At 42.8% G+C, this 25947-nt stretch overlaps 2 long non-coding RNA genes across 2 annotated transcripts in view; one reads left to right on the top strand and one right to left on the bottom strand.

Moving 5' to 3' along the window:
- Window positions 1–25947, bottom strand: part of LOC143769360 (uncharacterized) — a 437338-nt gene that overhangs the window by 13625 nt on the left and 397766 nt on the right. The gene's annotated exons all lie outside the window — the stretch shown is intronic.
- LOC143769358 (uncharacterized) lies at window positions 11525–15736 on the top strand. Its single transcript, XR_013214370.1, has 3 exons — window positions 11525–11627; window positions 12235–12377; window positions 15268–15736. It is a non-coding gene; the product is annotated as an uncharacterized LOC143769358 (long non-coding RNA).

Consider the following 25947-nt stretch of genomic DNA (forward strand, 5'->3'; position numbering starts at 1 on the left):
CAACAGAGGGTGGCAGTGGGATTGGGGTGAAGGAGCAGTTATCTGACAGGAGAAAACCAACCCCTCCGCCATGTTTGCTGCTGGGGCGGGGTGTGTGAGAAAGGTGGAAGCCACCGTAAGAGAGTGCAGCAGGGGAGGCTGTGTCAGAAGGGGTGAGCCAGGTTTCGGTGATGGCGAGGAATGAAAGTTTGGTAGTAACAAAAAGATCATGGATGTAGGAAAGCTTGTTGCAGACAGAACGAGCGTTCCACAGAGCTCCTGTTAGTGGGACTGGGGAAGCAGGGGCTGGTTGAATGGGTATAAGGTTAGAGAGGTTACGGAAGTTTGTGATAGAGCGTGGATGGGAGGTAGAATTGACTGTGGGAATGTGGTGAGGAGGACCAGGATTTGGAGAGATATCAGCCTTTTGGAAGGTAATTGAAACTCTAGACAATATGGGGAATACTTAATGTTACAGGGCAACAAGAGAACACTATGAAAATCAGTAAAATATAAATACATACAAAATGATACCCATATAACATATCACACCATCACAGTCACCATTTGGGTTTGTCTTAACTTTGCCCCGACATGACCAGGTGACCAATACTGGCCACAGTGGGTCCAAGGACGCCAGAGAAGATTGCATCAAAACCTGTATGGCTTTGGAATGATTCACAAGGTGCAAAGGGATCAGGAATGAGAAATGGGCCAAGGATTGGGAAGTGAAGATTTTAGAGACTAGGCAACTGAGCAAATGCCCCTGAGCAAACTTGAAGCTGTCTGGTAGTATTATGTGAAGAATGCATGAGTGAAGTGGCCATGTGATGACTGCTGCAACTATCAAGGAAAGCTGAATCCAGACAGTGAGGATATTACGCTCTGTAAGCATTGGCTACAGGGCTTCATTTTATAATTAAAGGGCTTGTCCAAATTTGAGATGAAAGTCTGCAGTCACTCTATGTGACTGCAGACTTCTGAATTCTCACACTGCACACTGTACAATTTTACAATTCTCCTTTGCCAGTGGGAAGAGTGGATGATCATGTCACCACAAGTATGCAATTTGGATACTTCTGGCCATATTCCGACTAGATGTCTCTGGACTAGCTCAATTATCCACGCATGTCTAATCGGCACATGACTGCATGTATGCAAATCGCATACTTGCAGTTTTGTGGCCTCCCACTCTCACTACCGCCACCATAGAATCCTGACAGCGTGTTGTTCATACTGTGATAATTCAGAAGTCAGCAGTCACATAGAATGACTGCAGACTCATCACAAACTTGGACAACCTCCAAGTACCTCCAAGTACATGAAAACATCACCAGAACTACCATGAGTACATGAATTCAGCACCAAAACCACCATGAGTACATGGTACATCAATTGTAATGTCAGGTCAAACCCATATACATTTGTAACACATGAACCTCCAGCTTTCACTATATCCTTAACAATGGTAAGGAAATACTGGGAGTTGTTGCTATCAGTCATCATGAGACTGCAGTCAATCAGTATCACAAAAAAAATTTACATTCAGTTGCTTTATATATGATGTTGCTTCTGATCGGAGTCGTTCTCTTTCTTTTCTTCATCATGTCCAGACACCTTGACGACTACTCACAGCCACAGCTCGTCTCTGCAGACTTCCATTTTATCTGGCCTTGTGCAGCACATCCCCACACAATACCCTTAAAAATAGCAGTGTCAATATAATGCTCCTAATAAAAATATCTGCTGTATGCTGAGCCCCTGAATAAATAATCACCGCCACTATATTCCCAGCACAAAATATGATCACCACATTGTCCCTCTTATAGTATATGTCCTCCACACTGCCCTCTCCTTTTCATACTGGGCCCCCTCTTCACACTGTCATCTCACACTATGTCCTCCCTATAAGGCCCAGTCTCTATACTGTGCCCCCTCATCATCACTCTCCCTCCTTAACATAGTTTCCAGTCCTGGCTGTGCCCTTACACTATTCCCCCATGCTACCCCCCTCACAAACTTTTCTCCCCCATATTGTGTCCTCACACTATTCCCCTCAATAGTCTCTTCACACATTTCCCCTCCCTCCTCATGCTGTCTCCTCTCACATTTCTCCTGCTTCCCATTCTGTGTCCACATGCATTCTTACCCTTGCTCCTCATACTGTGTCCACAGACATTCCCCTCCCTCGCTCTTCATATTGTGTTTGTATACATTACCTCCCTCGCTCTTCATACTATGTACACCCCAACCCCTCACTCACCATACTATGTCTGCACCCATCCCTTCCCTCACTCCCCATACTATGTCCGCATACTTTTCTCCCCTTCACTCCCCATATTGTGTCCGCACTCATCCTTCCCATTCCATGTCCACATACATCCCCCCTCGCTCCCCATACTATGTCTGCACCTACCCCCCATACTGTTTTCTCATACTGATTTTGCCCTGACTTGGCGGTCAGAGCTTCAATTGTACTCGCTTCTGAAAAAGTACAATTGATCACTGGCAGCTGGCACGCTGTATTATCTCTGAGCTGGCTGTTAGCTTGACTGGCTCAGAGAACTTTCAACTCCCACTATGGAGGTGGAAAAAAACAACTGCTGAGGAGACACCACGGAGCGCCGTGTCAGGCAGCCTGACAGTGCCCCCTTGCTGGCTACGCCCAGCGCTCAAGCCCCGCCTGCCCCCTATAAGGTGTATGGAAATATTATCTTCTGGACACTATATGGCGATATTTATGTTACATCAAAAAGAAATATCTTGGCTACATATGTTAGTATTATGTGGCCTGTGTATGACAGCATCATCTTCACACCATAAAGCAGAATTTACATGGGTTATATAAGAAAATAAAATATCTTAGCACAATAAGGTGGAAATATGTGGATGGCAGTATTATCTTGCATTATATAGCTATATTATGAGGGCTGGTATGCCAGTAATAGCGTGACACTATATGGCTATATTATGAGGGCTGTAGATGGCAGTATTATCTTTCACTATATGGCTACATTATGAGGGCTGTGTATGGCAGTATTATCTTTCACTATATGGCTACATTATGAGGGCTGTGTATGGCAGTATTACTTTGACACTATTTGGCGATATTATGTGTTCTGAAACGACAAGAAAGTCTGTGTAAAAAGGCAAATGGAGGAGGGGTGGGGAGCTGACACTGCCTGCTGCCCATGGCTTCTCTGTACGGCTGGCCCTGAGATTGCATAGTAAATAGGTCTTTGCTCCTTCATCTTCAGCCATACGTTCGCTGCTCAGAGCCCCATTATAATGACAAATACATCATTACCAGACCACATATCTTCAGAATTGACGTGTCAGGAAGGAGCTTCTTACAGTGCCAGAGACTCGTTGTCATCAAACCCAGGGCCACCGTGATCTTACTACCAGCATAAGAGTAAACACAACTCCTCGAAACGTCCTTTGTTGGCAAAGGTTGAGTGGTGAATGTTCCTAACATCAATCTCAAGACGGTCTGGAGCAAGATGACCACGAGAGATATCTTTTTAGCTTATCCCATCTCATCGACTCGTCTTAGTTTTTGAAGTGTTCGCTGTACGTTGGGAAGCTGAGATACATAGTAGCGTTGTCTTAGCTTTTAGGTTCTCAACCTGTCATGGACCTCAATGTAACACTGGTGCCTCTTTATGTGGCAGGTGGACCTCCAAGCCAAGTCCCTTATATGTCACTAGATATCTGCTTGGCACCCTCTTCAGCTACACCCCCCAAAAATGATATATAAGGGTACATCAAACAGCTTCTCATATCTCATTGTCCTTCATTTTTATATCCTTTTCCTGCGGATCAGCGCAATGATTGACACCAGTCACTTGGCATGCCAAAAGCCTCCAAACTATAAGCGACCCCGCTCTCACTCTCGCTGTGTTCTGTGACTGCCCCGAAAGTTTGCATATGAAAAACCAAAACATCTGTTTGCTTTGTACAACACACAAATTGCTCAGTATGAGTCCCGCGGGGTTTTCATGTATAGATGGTGTTAATTTCTCTGGCTCCAGTCACACTGCGATCGGAGAGATGAACACGGGATGTGGGGGGTGTTTTTACAGACGAGTGACTGAACTTTTTGCATCCTAAGTGAAAGCAGACTCGTCCGGGAGGATTCGCTCAAGTGTCTGATCCAGACGAGGCAAGGGACTCAAGAGCCAAGCATTTTGTTTTTAAGATCCTAAATGGGTATTTTAGGAGTTGTCTAGGACTCAAGACCACATTGGTCTACTATTTACGAAAAATGTACATAGACAAAATATTTTATTGACCACTATGGACATCACGTAGGGTTCAGAAGATTGATTCCGTTGGTCAGTGGTGTAGCAAGGAAGCGACTGATGGAGTAGGTTTCCGGGATTCTGGGGGATGGGGCGGTTATCAATGATCCCATCTGCCATGGCCAAAGTATTTAGGTATAGGGCTCGAGAAACTAAACTTCACCCACTAGTTGGTGAGGATGTGTATCAACAGTGCTTCAAAAATGTTTCTTGGATAAGAAAAAAGCTACCTAGACTTTGTACAACTATTGCATGAGAATGGAGGGGCTCGTGAGGTCAACCGCAAAACTATTTTTGTATATGATGGTTTTGGGTGGACTTCCCTATTAAGGAGACATTAAGGCATCAATATGAAAACCAAGGGGGACCAGGTAAAAGCTCCAGAGTCCCAGTGCAAAACCTAAAATTAGGCTTCCCTTCATGATCCATGTTCCTAAGTAACAGATGTGATTTTGTCCCCAAAAAGCTCCAGGGCTTGGATGAGACAGGTAATTCTGCATCAACTCTGCTACTCTTCTGGGCCCAGAGCAAGATAAATGACCTAAGGCTGTGTGTATGTGTCTCAAGACAATTACCCTGGACACTGGTTATCATCTCCTGTCCTGAGAAAACGGAGTAAAGTAGAACAATTGAGGATGGGAAGCTGGAGACAATGGGTCCTATCATCACAAGTTGACCATTACTTCTTCATCCTAATGCTGACCAGCATTTTTCAGGTTAACTACTCGCGAAGCCGTTCCCATTGTGACCAGGAGCCCAGCAACATATGGCCAATCCAGCCTGCGTGAAGGAAATATTTGGATAAGCCCTTGAGCTTGTAGTTGTTGGCAAGCTTTCATCTACACTAAATATACTGACGTGGGTGACAACAGTTCTGGCATGAAGGGACGCTTGTACGCAGTGTTTGATGTTGAGTATCTCCCTCCATGTATTGGGTTTCCAGGGCTCCCTCCAATTCTTCAAATTCACTGACGTTGTAAACGCCAAGCCTGAGATCTTGCGTGTGTCGCGACCGTCGACGATGGTGTTATTCAACAAAGACGCAACGCTAGACTAAACTATATGACTCATAAAGATAGGACGGGGCCTCGTTGCCAGAAAACCATTGAGTCAGGTTTATTGCCTGTCTATATTATGTGATGTATACGGCTCGGCATATAGAAAAAAAAAACAATGTAGGGTAGCCAAGAACTAAGAAAGCCCCATTCCACTTCTCCAGATGGCTGTAAAAGTAATAAGCCTTCCTAATATATGACTATGAAATAGTTATATTTGTGCCCGTGGCACCATCGAATAGATGTGACTAGAAATGTTGGATCCTTAGTCTCCATTGCCAAATTGATATAAGACACCCCAACCACCAGGTGACAGTCATAATAATTACTGGACACCAGGGCCCCGTAAATCTGAAACCTCTTAATTCTGAGCCATGAGGATCCACATGATCCCAAGAGGCTGGAAAACTAGATCCTTTTTCCATCTGAGAATTGGCCTTCACCTTAGGCTTGAGATAAATTATTATGATTGATCTCTTCCACAGATCTCTTTGTCTATTAGTATGATATTTTTCTACAGCTAATGCAATTGAGGAACCTTCTACTTTGTGTTAAATTTGATGACTGCCCAGGTTGGTCCGAATAATGGTTCTGACATTTTCTAATCTTATGAACATAAATGAGTTTATGACTGGAACAAGTCAAATTTGATTGAACATAGCAAAAATCAAAATTTCAACCCCCTAATTCATGGTATATCACTAGGAGGATTTGAGGATCAAGAGTGTGTTGACCTCTACCAACAGACATCCATTTCGTGCAGAATAATAGAATTTCTTTCTGGCCACCCGCCTTCATTTTAGTCAAAGGTTTTTGGTTTAGGAGAGGATGCTCATGCAAATTCTCTTAGACTGTGTGATGGTGTGTTATGTTATGTGGGTATCATTTTGTGTATATTTATATTTTACTAATTTTCATAGTGTTCTCTTGTTGCCCTGTATCATTCCGTGTATTCCCCATATTGTCTAGAGTCTCAATTACCTTCCAAAAGGCTGATAATTGAATTAGCTCACTTACTGTCTGCAGCCTGACTGTATCTATGCCTCTTGATGAACCCCCTGTAGTGCCTTAATCCCCGAGGAACCTTTGTCAGATCTGGGAGGCCTGAAAACCGCCCCAACCTGTCTGACTATCCCTGGACATAAGGAGGGGGCTGCGGAGGACAGGAGCTGGAAGTCAGATCCCGTGTGGTGAGGATGGTGTGAAGACAGCACGTCAGAGAGAAAGGGAAGCATATGGACCATTTTTATCCTCTGTCTGCATGATTATTGGACTCTCATATCCTTGGACATTTTATCCTGTTACTGAACTGCATTTGTGTTCTGGACTATTGCATCCTCAGTGTGGTGGATTGTTAATGGACGTTTTAGTTGCCTATAATAAAGGTCTTGGGATTGTTCACACTTCCCTCGCTCTGTTGATTGTGTGGTATCGTGTGGTATCGGAGAAGGACCCCGTGACAGACTGCATAGCAGAAACCACCTCAAAGGAATACAGGAACTCTAAGGAATATAGAAAATGGCTTTGCTGGGGGGTACAGTCTCTGTTAAGATTATTCAACCTCTTTTAAAATTGAAATAAACCCATTGAGCACTTTATCTCTATGGGTCCATCTTCAAAACCTCAACAAGCCATACATTTTCCCTACAATTGTGCTAATGGCCAACCATGTAAAATTTTGAGAGGTTGAGTCCAAGTCCACCAGAGCCATGGAAGACCATCTCAGTTTAGGAATGATTGTCCATATACAACATATAAGCGAATTGATTCTAAGTGATTTAGAATCCACCAGAATCTTTCTGAAATCTGAAATTTTTTTTACATTCAATTCTTGAAAATCCTGCAAAATAGAAACCAGCCAGTCACCTTTTTTGCTGCATTCAAAAGCAGCCGCAAAGTGTTTTTTTTTTAAAAAAAATCACCATTCCCGAGCTGTCAAGCTTTCCTACCTGCTCTCCACTTGGTCTTCATTCACAGGCCACCAGTTTTCTTCATGGCACAGATCTCATGAGAATTTCTGTGCCTCTGGCACCCTCTAGGCATGATATCATGTGAGGCCTAAACTGACTTGGGCAAGTGGGCACAAAGGGTGCCAAAAACTGAAATGGACCATTGGCATAAAAAAGATCAGCAGCTTATTAATTTTTTCATATTTTTCACTCTACAATCATTATGGTTTGATGTCTACAGAGACCCCAGAGCATAATTAGGCACTTTTGATTTGCATTGAATAAATTTGATGTACATCGTTTTTCCTAACCAAACTTGGGTTAACCACCTAATTGAATTCTAATTTCAGCAGATTTGCTTAACAATACCATATACTCTAATTAGTCTCATGAAAGGGTTTATCTTTTTGAGAAAAACACTTTAACGGGAACATTTTCTTAAGAATTCATGAGTTCTTACACTCAAGTAATCTGACATGTTCCACCAAGAACCCTTAAAAAATAGACAAGGGCATCAATCCTTGTTGATGAGGTTGATTGTTCCTGGACTTCATTGCAGTTACTCAGCTGGGGTTGGACTCGACCCCACAGCAGTCACTTGGCAGGGGTTGAGCTTGACCCCATAGCAGTTACTTATATTGTTACATCTATCTCTTTTATATATTTTGGAGGAAATAAGTGGCAGTATAACTGCATTTATAGGTAATGCTATACATACAATATATCTTTATAAATCATTTATGACTTATATAATTCTCAGAATAATGGGTCTGAATCAAATAAACGGTTTATACCCAATAGGAAATTCAGGCAGTGACAAGGCCAATCCAATTCTTGTACGTATAATAAAGTGGAAAATGAAAAGCAGATGAGTGCTGTAATTTCCACTTCTGTTATCTTCAAATTTCTGCTCAGTTGAGTAACTGATTGTTCTCACTGCTACCTGCTTATTATTTATCGTAAGGTGGGAACAACTCAAGGAAGACTCAAACATTTAGTTAGGACCTTCTTGTTGCTCACACGATCTATCTGGCTTGGCCAAGACTAACCATAGAATGGAGTATAAAGAACCAACTCTCACAATCAATACCCTCACAAAGCTATGGATTTTAGGAGAAGTCATTGATTTGTGGTGGATGCTTTTCTTAGGATATCATGCAGAAACATGTTAGCACAGGAAAGCTGTCATGGTTTCATCTTTTTTGTGGCCTAGGGATGCTATGAGTGACAGCTCAGCCTCCCTATGGGATCTGGAGTATGCTGGACTGTCAGTGTTGTGAGTGACAGTCCAGTCATCCAATTTGATGCTACGGCATGCTGGGCTGCCAGCATTTTGATTGACAGCCCTGCAGCTCATTTTGGCCTAGCCTAGCTATTTAGCTGGCTAGCTGTGAGCAGTCCAGTGTCAGCTGTAGCTTAGATTAATTTGGTGTGCTTAGCTATGTGTCTGTTATTGTCTGATTCCCTGATGTTGTTGCCAGACCTAGGATTTGTCATGACCATTTGTATGGATTATCCCTTCTGCCTTTGATGCCCTCTGATTTCAGGTACCTGCCCTCGGACTTGGCCTCTGCCTATCCATTTATATTACTCTCTTATCTTGATAAACCCTCCAAGCATTTGATCCCGGACTGTAAGCTGACCATGCCTTTGTCTTGCCCCTCTGTACCTGGAGCCCTCCTGTCATCTGAAAAAGATGTAATTATGAAGGGGCCAAGGTAGGGAAAAAAGGACAATGACTTTTGGGAAGGTTAATTTGCAAGGTATAAATCAAAAAATAAAGAGGGTGACATCATTGGAGCGAATATGGGTCTGTCTCATTTGGAGAAGATGACCGTGCTTTCCAGTATAGGAAAAAGGAAAGATATCTTTGTGGGGTCAATCGGGAATCAGTTGACAGTGAAGAAATGTACAGTCATGCCAGATAGATTAAATCAACAGGAGCCTCCGAAAAAAGACTCATCATGACACTCATTTCTGGTTGTGATGCCACACAAGTCATGGGTCTGGAGACAGAGTGTCACCAGGGTCCGTTGTGCTCAGAAACAGTAAATCAACCATTTGCAATATCTTAGGAACATTCTATTCTGTTTATCTCCGACCCTTTCTCGGGGAGTAGTGTTGAATTACACAGCATGGATAGTTCTGTATAGAGTGACATGACCTGTGTGAAGACTATTCTATAGATGTAGATAGTGTTCTAACACAAAGCGAGAAGTGTGCTTATATGACGAGGGTGAAATCTGCCCACCCCAAGAGGAGGCCAGTCCAGAAGTTGAACAGTAAGAAGCTTTCAAAAAGAGAAATGTAAAGGGTTTATTTTTATCAACTAACAAAATAATGAGTGAAAGAGAAATTTAAACCCCATCAATATTTGGTGACCACCTTTTGCCTTCATCACTGCTAGGTCATTTGTTCTTGAAGACAATTTTTGAAGGAACTCTGCAGGAGGTTATGCTAAACATCTTGGAGAACTGATCCCAGATCTTCTGTGTATGAGGTTTGGGCAGATCCTTCTGTCTCTTCATGTGATCCCAGACAGACTGGTGATGAGAAATCACTGCTCTATGAGGCTGGGTCTTGACCTCTAGGACTCCTCATTCTTATTTCATGTCACAGGTCATATAAAATGGCAAGACTGAGCACAGCAACAATACATAAGGTAATTATACTGCATCAGTAAGGTCTCTCCCAGGCAATGATTTCAGAGCAAACTGGGGTTTCAAGATATAATGTTCAAACTCTTTTGAAGAAGCACCAAGAAATGAGCAACATTGAGAAACATAGACACAGTGAACTGCCAAAGAAACTTAGTGCAGGAGTTGAAACACATCATGATACTTTCCTTCCGAATTTGGAAGATGTCCAGCAGTGCCATTAGCTCAGAATTGCAGCAACCAGTGGTACTCAGATACATCCAAGTGCTGTTCGAAGACGTCTGGCCAGAAGTCATGGAAGAATTGAGACAAAATGTTATACCTCAGACATGGAAAAAAGGCCAAGTGACTCAACTATGAGCAAAAACCTAGAAACTGGGGTGCGGAAAACTGGCAGCAGGTGCTCCGGACTGAGGAGTCAATATGAAATATTTGGCTGTAAGAGAAGCAAATTGTTCCTGAAATGTTGGAGTGTGGCACAATAATGAGGTTCTTCACAGTGGAGGTTTTTGCAATGTCATTAATAACAAGGAGTCCTATCTAGCTCATATGACAGGGGAAGCAGATTCGAACAGGAGTTTCCACTCCATTGGATTGTCACAAGGGACAATGTGTTGATCAAAGGGGAGGGGGGTCAGGGATCAAAAATGCAGATGCATGGATCAAACAAAGAGAATGGAGAAAAGTGTCTTGAATGGTGTGGAGCTGTACATGTTTGGCCTCCGCTCCATTGTCTACAGGACTGCAGGAGAAAGCCGAGTACAGCACGATCCTATAGACAAGGGATAAAATGCAATTTTCGGAAATCCTCTTTAAACTGCTATAGAACACATTTTATGGAACCACCTTAAAGGCTTTTATCACTTATTTATAGACACTGTTGACATTGGCTGTATGTTTTTTTAATGGACTTGTTATTAATGGAAAGAACGGAGTTGTCCATGGGGGGAACATGCTTCTGTCCATGAAGGTAAACATGTAATGTGAACATTCCTGGTGCCTTTGTTGGGTCACTTGTCAGAAGATCTTTGGGGTTGTGCATGATTGGGCCAGATCCATGTCCCTGACCTCGTTTACTCATGGCTGATGCTAATCTTCTGCTCGTAAAACAGATCCAGAGACGTCACAGGAGCTGCGCTACGTTTTACGGGCACCAACGTCAAGTGTTTGATTTTATAGAAAATATTTTTGCAGATTTACCTTGTACTTTGGACACTTGTTTACAGTCTTCCTTGAAATCTACCGAGCTGATGATATAAAGATAGAAGGTTATAATGTGCAGATGTCTGCCGGGCTGTATACATGTATACTCATGTGGTGCAGCGAAGACATTGTGAATCATCTCAACGAACCCTCGGCCATGAAAAGGATTTCTGACCTGATGACAACTTGCAAGTGACTATAGATTTTTTTCCAAGATCCATGGATAGTCATCCAAGAGGTCACAGATTGTGATTTCTTCAGTGGCCATGCCAGTATTTTTCAGGCCATGCCTTTTCAATGCTCAATCTAGACTCCATTACCAAGTCCCCAAATATGTCTGTGCTACATCTGAAGATAAAGCATTGCACACAAGAAAGTTTATGGAAACAGTGTATTCTGAGAGGTTTTGGTGGCATCAGATACATTTGACAACTCTCAGGAGTGGTCAAGTGGTTTGCCCTTGGTTTGCCTCGGTTAGTGGTAAGTATGTTTTGTAGTCACTTGCCTGTTATTTAGGAGTATAGCCACTCTTTAGATTGTACTGGGAGACACTTACATAGTTCCTTAATCTTCTTACTCATTAGTTAGACCTTGGAATGAGCATGACTTACCATAGGCGGTTCCTTGGGTAGATGGAGAGGTCTTCAAGAAATTGGCGATTGACTGCTACGTTGTCTGGTAAATAAAAGACTAGAGCTTTTCATGACCAATGAGGATGGAGTGATGGAGAAAAAAGGCCAAGGGCACTAAAAATGAAGGTTCCTCTCAATGGTGATGATTATGGGTTGGATCCATTAGAACCTATTATTTCATGATATAATTACCAGTCCCAGAACATTGAGGAAAAAACATGTATTTTATATAGCCACAACAGTTATATAGATGCTTCTGAAAATACATAAAATTGCCCTCCTGAAGGACAAATCAATTTAGAATGAGATTCAATCTTGAGTCTTATTGCTATTTTACTAGTTAAAATTTCAAAGAGTTTGTCATCTTGGATATGTCAAACTGCAGTTGTTTTGTTGAAATTACTGAAGGACATATTAATGGCTGTGACACTTTTGTTCATCTTTTGATGCTGTAGGTCTGTGCACTTCCATCAGTCATGAGAAAGGGATATCTGCAGTTGGTGAAGCTTTGAATTCAATGAATTATTTGTCAGAACATCATGAATTATTTTAACATTACTGGATATGGTTTTGACCTGCCATTATTTTTCATGTCAAGGTAATTTTTATGTTCCATCAAAGGGCACCGCTATGGGCTCTAAAATTGCACCAACTGATGCCAACATGTACATACCTACACTTAAAAAAGAAGACAAATTTGTATCCACATTTATTTACCTTAATAACAATATCTTGAAGTGGAGAAGGTACATAGATTATTTTTTTTTATTTGGATCAGTACTTATAAGCACTAGCTTCATTCTTTCCTTATTATGAGCAACTTCGTCCTTCTAAGTTTTAAAGCAATGTTTCAACTTTCTGACCTTTACTTGGGCAAAGACTTATTTTTCAAGCCTATAGATACCAATTGTCTGCTTATGTTCAAAAGCTGACAATAATGATTTGTGTTAGCTCTAAACTGAATGAGCAAGTGTTAATAATTGTTAAAAATTATGTGAAATGTGACAACAGATTAAAAGAAAGATATCAAAAGGCACTGCCATGGGCTCTAATGCTACACCAATTAATGCTAACATGTGCAGTGGGGGAAATAAGTATTTGATCCCTTGCTGATTTTGTAAGTTTGCCCACGGACAAAGACATGAATAGTCTATAATTTTAAGGGTGGGTTAATTTTAACATTGAGAGATAGAAAATCAAAAATAAAATCCAGAAAATCACATTGTATAAATTATATAAATTTATTTGCATTTTGCAGTGAGAAATAAGTATTTGATCCCCTACCAACCATTAAAGAGTTCTGGCTCCTACAGAGCAGTTAAACGCGCCTAATCAACTCATTACCTGAATTAAAAACAGCAAGGGATCAAATACTTATTTCCCCCACTGTACATGAATACACTTAAAGAGGAAGACATCTTTATAACCTATCACTTCAAAGATGTATTGATGCGGAGCAGATACATAGATGATATCTTTTTGATTTGGTCTGGTACCTGTAAGCACTTATTTAATTCTTTTCATTATAATAAGTTCCAGAGAAAAAATATCAATTTTTGGACCTTTATTTGGGCACAGACTTATTAGTGAAGCCTATAGATGCCATTTAACTGCTTATGTTCAAAATTTGACATCCAGGGCATATGTTTGGATCTCAACCAAACAGACAGATGTAAAGAGTGAAGAGGATTATTAGCAATAAATTGATATTTGACAACAGATTGGAAGAGAAACTTCAAAAAGCCACTACTATGGGCTCTAATGGTGTGTCAACTAATACTAAAATTTACGTGACTACATTTGAAGAGGAAAACGTCTACAGTCTTCATTTTGATCCTATCTTAAGGATTTCAACCTTATAGCCAGTAATTAAGGGTTAATAAGAAAGATAAGTAGTAATTATGAAATACTTTACATACTTGACTACAGATTGTAAGAGAAAAGTGAAAAATTCAGGCCCTAGAAGTTTTATATCCAGACATCTGATGAAAGTGGATTCTTTAGACAGGATGACCCAGTTATATCACAAGAGGAAAGAGACAGTGAACAGCAGAGTGTCTTCCACATACAACGTGGACAAAGATAAATTATTTCTAAAATTATCTAGTCATCTAGTCAATGGTCCACTTTGGGCAATTGTATGTTACGGATACCCTGAATTCAAGGATCTTCCTACCATGAGGGCTACCTTGGATGATCTGGACCTACTGGATTGCTAACGAATTTGACATTGGTTATACCAGGGTACAGACTCTAAGGAAATGTGAGGTTTCTACTCCAAAAAGCCACAAGGAATCCTTAGGTTGTTATTTTAGACTTGTCTCTGTGAATAGCTTTTGGAAGGACTTATGACACCAAATCATAGTAACAGGGCAGCGAAAGAAGAATATAGTTAGATAGGTCTTGGTCAGGCTACAGGTACACATGGTCAATGCCCAGAATTTCAGAACAAACACCTATGCACAGAACTGTAACCTAGTGGACCTTATTGTTCAAGGGTGTAATATCGCAAGATCCCTCACAAAACCAAGGGTAGCTAAGAATTGGAGGTCCACAGAGATACTTGATACCACTTGCTCTCAAAAAGGCAATGATGAGAACCAGTGGCGAGTCGAAGCAGCCAGGCGAGTTACAGCAACCAGGATGAGATTGGTGGTGGTCAGGTTGGGGATGAGGAGGAGATAAGCAAAGGGCATACAGTAGCACCTCTACTATTATTGTAGAAAATCCAAGAGTTTTAACTACAAACTTACAAGTTCTGACTTGGGGCATACAAACATAGTTGACGTCTAATGTGCCATTTATATATATTTTTTCATGACAATTTATCTGGGCATTCCGTATCATTTCCGAACTGTACTTACTGCTCTTACATGTGTTTTATACGTGTACAATTGGGAATGTACGGCCATCAATCTTAGTCGGAACATGGAGGATCAGTGAAGCCAACCCAACCATAGAGCCTAATGGCTATTACCGAAGGTGGGGTCTCCTTTGATAACGATAGGACAGTACTAGAAACCAGGTATTCTTCTAGATATATCTATGGAAGGATTTAAAAAGGTTGTTGGAATCCCCATAATCATTTCAGATGGCATGAGGACTGGAGGTTGTCCTGGTGGTGGTAGGTTCTTCTCTTACTTTGGATTTTCATTATTTCTGTCTTGTGGGACCTGATCCTTCAGCACTCGGGTCCATACGGCAGCCCCGCTCCGCTCATTATAAGTTACTCCACGGTATTAAGTAAATATTTGAATACAAGCATGTCAGTGTTTATTATAGGATGGCTCGCTCCCAAATCTTGCCTAATACTTGGTTAAAAAGTCAGTTTACAACATCCTTACAGTGAGAGGAGGAATGAATAAACACAATCCTTTTGTTACTCAGGTTTCTCTCTGCTCAATTTTTTTAAGCCTTTGGAAACGCGTGTGGATGACGGGTGACACAACCCAGATCTTCACTTCTTCACTTCTTCATTTTTTTTCCAGAGATCTCGATGACTGCACCTGGGTAGAAGATGAAGGTCTCTCTTGTGACTCGATTGCAGTAAGGTTGTCTCCTCTACTTCCTCAATTCCATGGACAATCTCTTCTTGGCCATAACCCTTTTTATTGACCTTACACCATAAATATGATAGCCATCCTTGGTCAGACTGGACAACCTAAGTCTTTAAATGACCATGTGGTGGTGTTAAGTATCAGAAATGCGGATTCTAAAAGCCATAATATGACTTTGGCACAGGGTAGACTTGAGTGTGGAGTTCAAGCGTTCCACTGGTCAGGAGATTATTCCATTTTAGAGTTTTCATGTTTCCTCCAGTTCTTCCAAGAGTCATAATGTTTCTACTACAATATTGACATGTCTTTCGAGGACTGTTTTATTGTAGTTTTGAATTACACCATATAATGTCCTAAATAATGAAAATGGGATGAAATGATTGAACAATATTACACTGAAGACTTTTGGGGGTTTTGCTTTGAAGGAGTTTATTGTATGTTAAAAGTGATCTGGAAACATGATTTTCTAGTATCATTACAGTGATACCAAACATTAGATTTGTGACCTAAGAGAAAGATAACATGTACCAGACAGACAATCCAAAGAACAAGGCAGCATATTCAGGAGCAAAGCCAAGGTTAGCATAAATACCAAACACTATAACCAAGTAGTAATACACAGCAACAAGAGCTTATCTTAAGATGATACAGACTCAGAAGGAGCCACGGGCACCAGAGGAAGTGCAGAGCTGGAACCAGAGGTGAGAAATAGTTGGGGTCCTGCTTAATACCATGATGGGCTCTTAAGGCCCATGGTGGAACAATCCCTTTTGAATTTCATCTTGAAGCCTATTATGTCCTTCCTTAGGGTCTGTATTTTATGGGTCAGTTGACAAATAATCTATTAGATGCTATCGATACATGTCCGTTATAACTGTAGGCCTGAAGAGTAATTTGAACTAGGGCTAGGGTTAGATTAGGGTTAAGGTTAGTTTAGGGCTAGGATTAGATTAGGGCTTGGGGTATGGCTAAGGATAGTTTAGGGCTAGGGTTAGGGATACGGCTAAGGTTAGTGAAGGGCTAGGGTTAGGTTAGGGCTAGGGTTATGGCTAAGAATAGTTTAGGGCTAGGGTTAGGATAGGGTAAGGGTTATGGTTAAGGTTAGTTTATGGTTAGGGTTATGGCTAAGGTTAGTTTAGGGCTAGGGTTACGACTAAGGTTAATTTAGGGATAGGGTTAGGACTAAGGTTAGTTTAGGGCAGGGCTAGGACTAAGGTTAGTTTATGGCTAGGGTTATGGCTCAGGTAAGTTTAGGGCTAGGGTTATGGCTAAGGTTAGCTTAGGGCTAAGGTTAGTTTAGGGCTAGGGTTAGAGGTAAGGTTAGTTTATGGTTAGGGTTATGGCTAAGGTTAGTTTAGGGCTAAGGTTAGCTTAGGGCTAGGGTTAGAGCTAAGGTTAGTTTAGGGCTAGGGTTATGGCTAAGGTTAGTTTAGGGCTAAGGTTAGCTTAGGGCTAGGGTTAGGTTAGGGCTGTGGTTTTGTGCACAACTGTACAACAATAAAGCTGAACATATTAGGATATTAGAAACTAAGGTTGCGTGTGCCCATGGGTCCCATGTAGGGTGCTAAAGACCTTTACCCACATGTTTTTTCTTCTTTTCTTCTGATGGTACTGGTAAATTAAATCAGTATTCAACACATGAATAATGTTGGGCAGAAAACTCAGTAATCTAATTATTTACATGCTCATGATCTGCACGATGGGTAAAATATGAACTAAAGTTATAACAAATATGGAAGATAGGGTTGGGTTCTGAGTAGACAGGTGAGAAATTCCACATTCAGATTTATAGGTTGAGGTTTCCTGAATGGTCAGCAAGTGGGGCAGAAATCCTAGGAGAACTGTAGTGTAGGCAGGGGTAAGAATTGTGAAAGCCGTTAGGATGTGACAAATCAGTGAAGACAGAATTTTAAATCAGAGTATGGACCAGGGGTCAGTAATGAGTAACAGGTGTCAAATCGAACAGGTCAGACAGAAGCTTGACCAAGTAATGATGCAAAACAAGATGGAGGTAAGAAACAGCAACAAAAGCAAGAAGGAAGGAATCTCCTGTAAACAGGTCACCAGAACCGATCTCATCGAGATGCAGCTATCGGCGTTTAGGACAAGAGTTTCAGGGCCAGGGCAGAGTGTAGGAATCACTGAGGAGCAATCGGACATGGATGGTGGTGTCACAAGGAGACCACAGCTGAACCCAGGGAGAGTAACAGATAGCATGCAAACACTGCACATAACAGAGGTTCAGACGTGACTCAGTATCCTAAACTTTACCAAAAAGTTTAATGGACTAATCGAAAGCCTGCAAGACTGAGCTAAGGGGATGGACATAGAGAAGTTGTTGGCAGCCTCCGAGTTTGGTCACTTTTCAACAGCTGAGACTTGAGACAGTAAATCTACTCTAAAGAGGAAAACTTTGGCTGCAAGCTAAGAACAAAGCATTAGAAACAGTTGGCCCACCCAGCCGGTCACAGATTTACCTGCTTGGAGGCCTCGCTCCTCGTCTGATCGGATACTGTATCCTTCACTGTATTGTCAGTAAAGATGCCAAATGTCAAGGTCACTGAGGTCACCTTGACTGAAAAGAAGCGAGAAATATCTATGGCAAAAAAGTCAATGTTTCTAAATAATGAAAATTTGGAAAATATAAAACATTTTTCCCTCTCAGTAATCGTCCCTCATGTCATAGTCATATTCGAACATTACTTTTGTGGTTTTCCATTAATGGTGTCTGTCAGTCACAAATGTTCTCTTTAGGGCATGTCTCCGGCAGAGATTTAACCACTTCTCCATTTTTAGTGCATTACCGAAACCCCCCTGTATTTGAGGTTGGTCGTGATCCAAAATGCCAGACCTCCATTGATCTTTTTCAGAAATTACTTTTTCTTGAAGAACATTGAAAAATTGGTTTTAACTTTCCCATGGTTTCAGCACAAATAATCTGGTATCAACAGAATGCTTAGTCTTAAACAGTTGTGCTCAAAAGTTTATATACTACATTGTCTTTTTTTCACTGAATATGAATGATAACATCAGAATGTTTTCTCCACTCATGGTTAGTGGTTGGGTGAAGCCATTTATTGTCAAACTACTGTGTTATCTCTTCTTAAATCATAATGACTACCCAAAACATCCAAATGACCCTGATACAAAGTTCACATACTCTAACAACTCTGCATGGCCTCCCATCCCCCACTTGCATTACACACCAACTTACTCACTACTCCGGGCCATGCAGTGAGCTCTGTCTGCTGCCGGCTCCATGCTGTGTGCCTCACGTCTCCTGCCTGCTCTTTGCATTCTTCCTGGCTGTGTGCTTAGGGCGGCGGCCCTGGCACTTCCTGATTCTTGTAGTGTCAGTGTGCACCTTCCTAAGGTTTCCCCATCCAATTGCAAGAGGCCTCAAGTACTTAAGGCATTCTCACCCCTAGGGGAATACCTGAGCAACTTACTTCCTCAGCAGTGTCTTGCTGCTGAGGTGCCAGGTCTTGTCCTGCTATTACTCTTGTGTTAGCCACCCAAGGAGGCTTCGTACCCTGGCCTGTACCTGTGTCCCTTGTGTCAGCCACCCAGTGGGGCTTAGTAGCCTGGTCCGAGTCCTTGTTCTGTTCCGTGTCTGAACTTAGTCCTATTCCTGTGTCCGTTCGCATCCTTGTCAGTAGCCTTTCCTATTCCACTGTTTTCCCTTGTGTTCACTCCTTCCTGCTCAGCCCTGTCCTGCTCTGCTGCTCACCTTACAGCTCTGCTCCTCACCCTGCGGCTTTTCTCTGCTCTTAGCTCTGCACTTTGTGACCTTGCTCTGCTCTTTGCTCTGCACCCTGCAGCTTTGCTCTGCTCTCGGCACTGCACTCTGTGGCCTTGCTTTGCTCTTTGCTCCACACCCTGTGGCTTTGCTCTGCTCTCGGCTCCACACTCTGCAACCTTGCTCTGCTCTTTGCTCCATACCCTGTGGCTTTTCTCTGCTCTCGGCTCCGCACTCTGCGACCTTGCTCTGCTCTTCGCTCTGCACCCTGCGGCTTTGCTCTGCTCTCGGCTCTGCACTCTGCGACCTTGCTCTGCATCCTGTGACTTTGTTCTGCACTCTGCTCTGCACCCTCTGGCTTTGCTCCTCTCTTTGCTCTGCTCCTTGCGGTTCTGCCCTGCTCCGCTCCTTGCGGTTCTACCCTGCTCCTTGCAGTCATGCCCTGCTCCGCTCCTTGCAGTTCTGCTCCGCTCTCGTTCTGTACCTCGCGGGTCTTTGTCCTCCCTGAATCAGTCCCTGCTCCTACAGTCTGAACAGGTCCCTTCCTGTTCCCATATATCACTCACACCTGTCCGTGTTCCTGTGCTTCCGAGACAGTTCCTGTCCCTTTTGTCTCAGCCGTGTCTGCCTGCCAATGTCTCAGCCGCGCCCGGCTGCCAGTGTCTCAGCTGTGCCTGTGCAACACCCCAGATAACCGGTTGTTGCAGGGATGTTGCCTTCCTTTCGGGGAACAGCGGAAGGACACCCTAGGAGCCAGAGCGCAGAAACCGGTTACCGGGAGCCCGAGGTCGTGTTGTTCTAACAGGATGAGTGAACCGGAGGGCATATGTCAATTGCCCGCATCAAGTCTGAGGTGAAGCAATAACCTGAGAGCACGGGTCATGATAGAAACCCTATAAACCGGCTCGTACTGCCTATCGTACAGACATTTGTCTTAGGACAGGAGAGAGGGGAATTTGCAACCAAGTTTCAAGCGGCAGGGACCTCGCCAACTAAAATAGTGCAAGTAGGAAAGGCTTATGGACCTCACCTGGGAGAGAGATCTCCTATTGCCTCCTAGCCGGCCGGACCATAGCTACCCTGCACTTGGTACCCTGGACCCCTGAACTGAGGACTACTACCATCAGTAAAGCAGGAAAGACTGCAAACTTGTGTCATCGTTTTATGCCATACCTTCCACCACACCATTGGTGCCCTACACCTGGGAAGCCCTGGGGACCCCGCTTCACCTGTGGGAAGCGTCACCATCTTGCTGCATACCATCACCCCAGAGGACCCCTTTAAGCAGCGTCGGGACCCACTGACCGAACACCACAGGTGGAGTCATGAACATAAACTTTATTCAATTTCCCCTTTTACATGGGCACCTAGGGCCACGGACCGGGTCACCACCGTGACATTCCCCTGTGAACACCAGACCCGGTACCGGGTACTGGGTACCCCACGGCCCTGGTGGGCGTTCCACCTGTCTGCCTGCCAGTGTTCCATCCCTCAGTGGGATCAGTAGCCACAGCCAGACACCACCCTGGAGTGGTAGCTGGTAGCTACCTGTCGCACAAGTCTGACCTCACCATCAAAGGCTCCAGTGAACACCAAGGTAGCTACTTAGTCACACCCCTTCCAGGGTAGTCTGGTTTGTGGCACAGTGGGGCCACACCCCCTCTCTCGTGCCAACCAGTCAGAGCGCGAGCATGACATATACCCTGGTGATTTTGGCCTGATCACATGCACAGAAGTTGACATAAATAGGTGTGAATGGCTACTAAAGGTAACATCCTCACCTGTGACCTGTTTGGTTGTAATCAGTGTGTGATCATAAAAGCTGAGAGTTTTTGGGATCCAGACAGACTCTTGCATCTTTCATCCAGCCACTGAATTGTGAATCATGAGGAAAGCAAAAGTATTGTCAACTGATCTACTGGAAAAGGTAGTTAAACTGTATAAAACAGGAAAGGGATACAAAAAGATATCCAAGGAATTGATAATGCCAGTCAGCAGTGTTCAAACTGTGATTAACAAATGGAAAATCAGGGGCTCTGTAAAAACAAAACCACTGTCAGGTAGACCACAAAAATGGCGTCCACAACTGCCAGGCAAATTATTATTCGGGATGCAAAGAAAGACCCACAAATAACATCAGCTGAAATACAGGACTCTCTGAAAACTAGCGGTGTGGCTGTTTCAAGATGCACAATAAGGAGGCACTTGAAGAAAAATGGGCTGCATGATCAAGTCGCCAGAAGAAAGCCATTACTGCTCAAATGCCACAAAGTATCTCGCCTACAATACGCAAAACAACACAGTGACAAGCCTCAAAACTTCTGGAACAAGGTAATTTGGAGTGATGAGACCAAAATTTAACTTTTTGGCAACAACCATAAACATTACATTTGGAGAGAGGTCAAAGGCAACAGCCATAAACGTTACATTTGGAGAGAGGTCAACAAGGCCTATGATGAAAGGAACACCATTCCTACTGTAAAGCATGGAGGTGAATCGCTGATGTTTTGGGGATGTCTAAGCTACAAAGGCACAGGAAACTTGGTCAAAGTTGAAGGAAAGATGAATGCAGCATATTATCAGCAAATACTGGAGGCAAATTTGCACTCATCAGCCTGGAAGCTGCGCATGGGATGTACTTGGAAATTACAACATGACAACGATCAAAAACATATGGCCAAGTCGACCTGTCATTGGCTACAGCAGAACAAAGTGAAGGTTCTGGAGTGGCCATCTCAGTCTCCTGACCTCAATATCATTGAGCCACTCTGGGGAGATCTCAAGCGCACAGTTCATGCTAGACAGCCCAGGAATTTACAGGAACTGGAGGCTTTTTGCCAAGAAGAGTGGGTACATTACCATCTGAGAAAATAAAGAACTTTATCCACAACTACCACAAAAGACTTCAAGCTGTCATTGATGTTAGAGGGGGCAATACACGGTATTAAGAAATGGGTATGTGAACTTTTGATCAGGGTCATTTGGATGTTTTGGGTTGTCATTATGATTTAAGAAGAGAAAACACAGTAGTGTGACAATAAATGGCTTCACCCAACCACTAACCATGAGTGGAGAAAAAGTATTGGTGTTATCTATCATTCATATTCTCGGAAAAAAGGCCAAGAAAGCAAAAATTCTGCCAGGGTATGTAAACTTTTGAGCACAACTATAGCAAGCAAAAGTGATAAAGTTCTGGCATCTTGACCCAAAGAAAATTAGTGAGTTATCTTTAGATATTCTTTATTCAGTGTGAGTCAACCGCACTCCATGTTCTTCTCTTGGAGCATCTATGCAAAACTAGACATTTTCATACCTTTCTTATTATCAGCCGGAGGAGGGCATTGGCATCGGTCGCAACACAGATGGAGACTATGAGTGCAAGCTAGAGTTGTAGGTCAGAGATTTCAGCGCAGGTGTGAGGTTTCTCATGCTAAAAATACTTTTCTCATAATTTTGATGAACTGGAATATTTATTGGCCCAAATTTAGCAGGAAAAGGATGGGGTTCCAAGCTCAGGAGGAGACCCAAATATCAGTATATGTGGCTAATGACACTATCAAGCCCCTGGATCCTCCTGAGCTTGAAGAGGAGGATGCAGAAGCCTTTTGTAGGTCACAGAGATGCATGGTAGCTCCACAACGGTCAAAATTTTAAGCCATTTCTTTTGCCTTTCAATGATAGAGCAGAACTTGACCAGAACCAGGAAATAAGCCCTCATGGAACTGTGTTCAGATACCAGAGAAGTAATGAGCGCTTAGACCTCCCCCATTGTGCTATTCATGAGAAACATGGTAATTAAGCAGAACATGGGAGTTCTTACAGCTGAGGTCCCCAATGTCATTAAGATCCACATCTAGAACCGGAACTTGAAGCTCTCAAGTCCCATTCCAAGTTGGACAGAGACAACGTTGTTCTCAGGTACTGAACTACTGTGGAGATGACTTGATTTGTGGTAGACTTCTTTGATGGATCAAACAGTCCAAGGGTGTTGGCTTGGTGACCGCTAGCCCCGGAGCCTGTAGATTACGTCTATGATCATATTCTAATATTGTCTTAAATATTTACATTCCCATATTTACATAACGAGTCTCAGCTTCAGATCTTGAGTCTCATTGGATTCACACATAGAGAAGAACGGTGATGTCAGTGGTGTAAATTATCCCCAACGCTAAGCTGATTCCCTCCATCCACGGGGAGTTTTACATCTTAATCCTGGCTTCTTGTCCTCGCTACTTCTCACATCTGTTTCTACTTTTCCTCTTAAACTGAAACATAATCCTCCGAGTTCTGCTCCCGACATGGAGAATCAGTGTTAGGTCACTGGCCTGACATCATCACTGTTACATCCTCGGCTTGTAATGACCTACCATGATCAGATAAGAGGGGCTACGTATGTAAATTGAGATTTTCTGGAAAGAATTAGTTTGATTGGAAAAAAATTGGTACTAAAATTGATTGCTCATAACAAGGCCCTCCTTTGATTGATGGTAATTTATCTGCAGTTACAGGGATGGTCAACAGAATGGGATTATATGGAGGGCACATGATTCACGTGCTTTGGGCCTTCATCACGTAGTCTTTGTAAAGTCCTTTATTGATCCTTTCCAGTCATGCATGGTCATCTCACCATTGTAAGAAAGGCTGCCTAGATGGACACAGATATTGCAGTTAAAAAGGACAAGTCACTTGCTATAAGTATGTATTTTTTTATATACCTGGTGTAAATGTCGCTGTTCTCCTGATTCCAGGGCTGTTTTTCTTTTGTTCCTGAGCCTCTTCATTCCTGAGATATGGCCCTTTTTTTCCTTTATATAAATCGAGTCTTTTTGACTAAGTTGGTGGGTTCCTCAACTCACCTTTATGGGTGTCTTCTTGAGGACCACACCTAGTTGGCCAAAAAGACAAAATTCATATACAGTGAAGAGGAGAAGAGAAGACCATATCTCAGGAATGGAGAGGCTCAGGAACAAAAGTAAAACAGTGTCAAATTCAGGAGAACCAGGTTACATAGTTATGTCACGTGACAAGTCCACTTTAAATAACAAAGATGACCTTCCTAAGTGGTCCTCAACCGGAGATCTTAATCTTTACAGGAGCCCCAACCAAAGTTCCAAACCTGTCCTACAGTTCTGCTTTAGATTTCTGAGGAATGTGTAAATGTCCCCTTTGTCCCACCAGTCTGCTCACTCTGTAAAGATAGGAGGACAGGGCTTGTGGTAGGTTCCGGTCACTTTGTCCACTGCTTAATTAGGCCACTGAGATGTGGCAGTACTAGGTTTTTAGGTGGGGACCAAAACCCTGAAGTGGGATGAGTGCTCACCTTCATCTCCTCCACCACTGGTGATTTAGCCCTGGTGCCACTTGAAAGCTTTCAGTGGAAAGACTATACACATAGCCGTCTCATTTCTTTTGATCTCTGTCTTGCAGAACATTCAAAAACTGGCTGCAATTTAACCCATGGATTTTGAACCAACATCAGAACATCTCAAAATTCTGGTCCCAACAGAATTGAAATTATTTACAGTGGGGAAAATAAGTATTTGATACACTGCCAATTGTGTAAGTTTTCCCACCAAAAAGAATGGAGAGGTCTGTAATTTTTCTTGTAGGTACACTTCACCTGTGAGAGACAGAATGTAAAATAAAATCCAGAAAATCACATTGTATGATTGTTACATAATTAATTTGCATTTTATTGCATAAAATAAGTATTTGATACAATAGAAAAACAGAACTTAATATTTGGTCAAGAAACCTTTGTTTGCAATTACAGAGGTCAGACGGTTCCTGTAGTTCTTGACCAGGTTTGCACACACTGCAGCAGGCATTTTGGCCCACTCCTCCATACAGATTTTTTCCAGATCTTTCAGGTTTCGGGGCTGTGGCTGGTCAACATTGAGTTTCAGCTCCCTCCAAACATTTTCTATTGGGTTCAGGTCTGGAGACTGGCTAGGTCACTCCAAGACTTTAATGTCCCTAGTTGCCCTGGCTGTGTGTTTTGGGTCATTGTCATGTTGGAAGACCCAGCCACGACCCATCTTCAATGCTCTCACCGAGGGAATAAGGTTGTTGGCCTAAATCTCATGATACATGACCCCATCATCCTCCCTTCAATACGGTGCAGTCGTCCTCTTCCCTTCACAGAAAACACCCCCAAAGTATGATGTTTCCCAAACCATGCTTCACGGTTGGGACGGTACTGGGTGAACGTCAAACGGCCCTGCACATGTGCCGGCGTGAGCAGGGGGACCTTGCGTGCTCTGCAGGATTTTAATCCATGACGGCGCAGTGTGTTACTAACGGTAATGTTTGAGACTGTGATCCCAGCTCTCTTCAGGTTATTGACCAGGTCCTCACGTGCAGTTCAGGGCTGATTCTGGACCTCTCTCAGAATCATCCTATTCCTTACCTCACAAGGCGAGATCTTGCATGGAGCCTCAGACCAAGGAAGATTGACAGTCATCTTGTGGTTCTTCCAACAGTTGTTGCCTTCTCACCAAGCTGCTTGCCTTTTGTCCTGTAGCCCATCCCAGCTTTGTACAGGTCAAGAATTTTGTCACCGGTGTCCTTAGACAGCTCTTTGGTCTTGGCCATGGTGGAGACGTTGAAGTGTGATTGAGTGTGTGGACAGGTGTCTTTTATACAGGTAAGAAGGTCAAACAGGAGCAATGAGTGCAGCCTTGGAGGCTTCATATAGAAAAACTAACAGGTCTGTGAGAGTCAGCATTCTTGCTGGTTGGTCGGTGATCAAATACTTATTTCAGGCAATAACATGCAATTTAATTATGTAGAAATCATACAATGTGATTTTCTGTTTTTTTTATTTGTAGATTTAGTCTCTCATGGGTGAAGTGTACCTACGATAAAAATTA

This window comes from Ranitomeya variabilis, chromosome 4 (genome assembly GCF_051348905.1).
Source record: "Ranitomeya variabilis isolate aRanVar5 chromosome 4, aRanVar5.hap1, whole genome shotgun sequence".
Lineage (NCBI taxonomy): Eukaryota > Metazoa > Chordata > Amphibia > Anura > Dendrobatidae > Ranitomeya > Ranitomeya variabilis.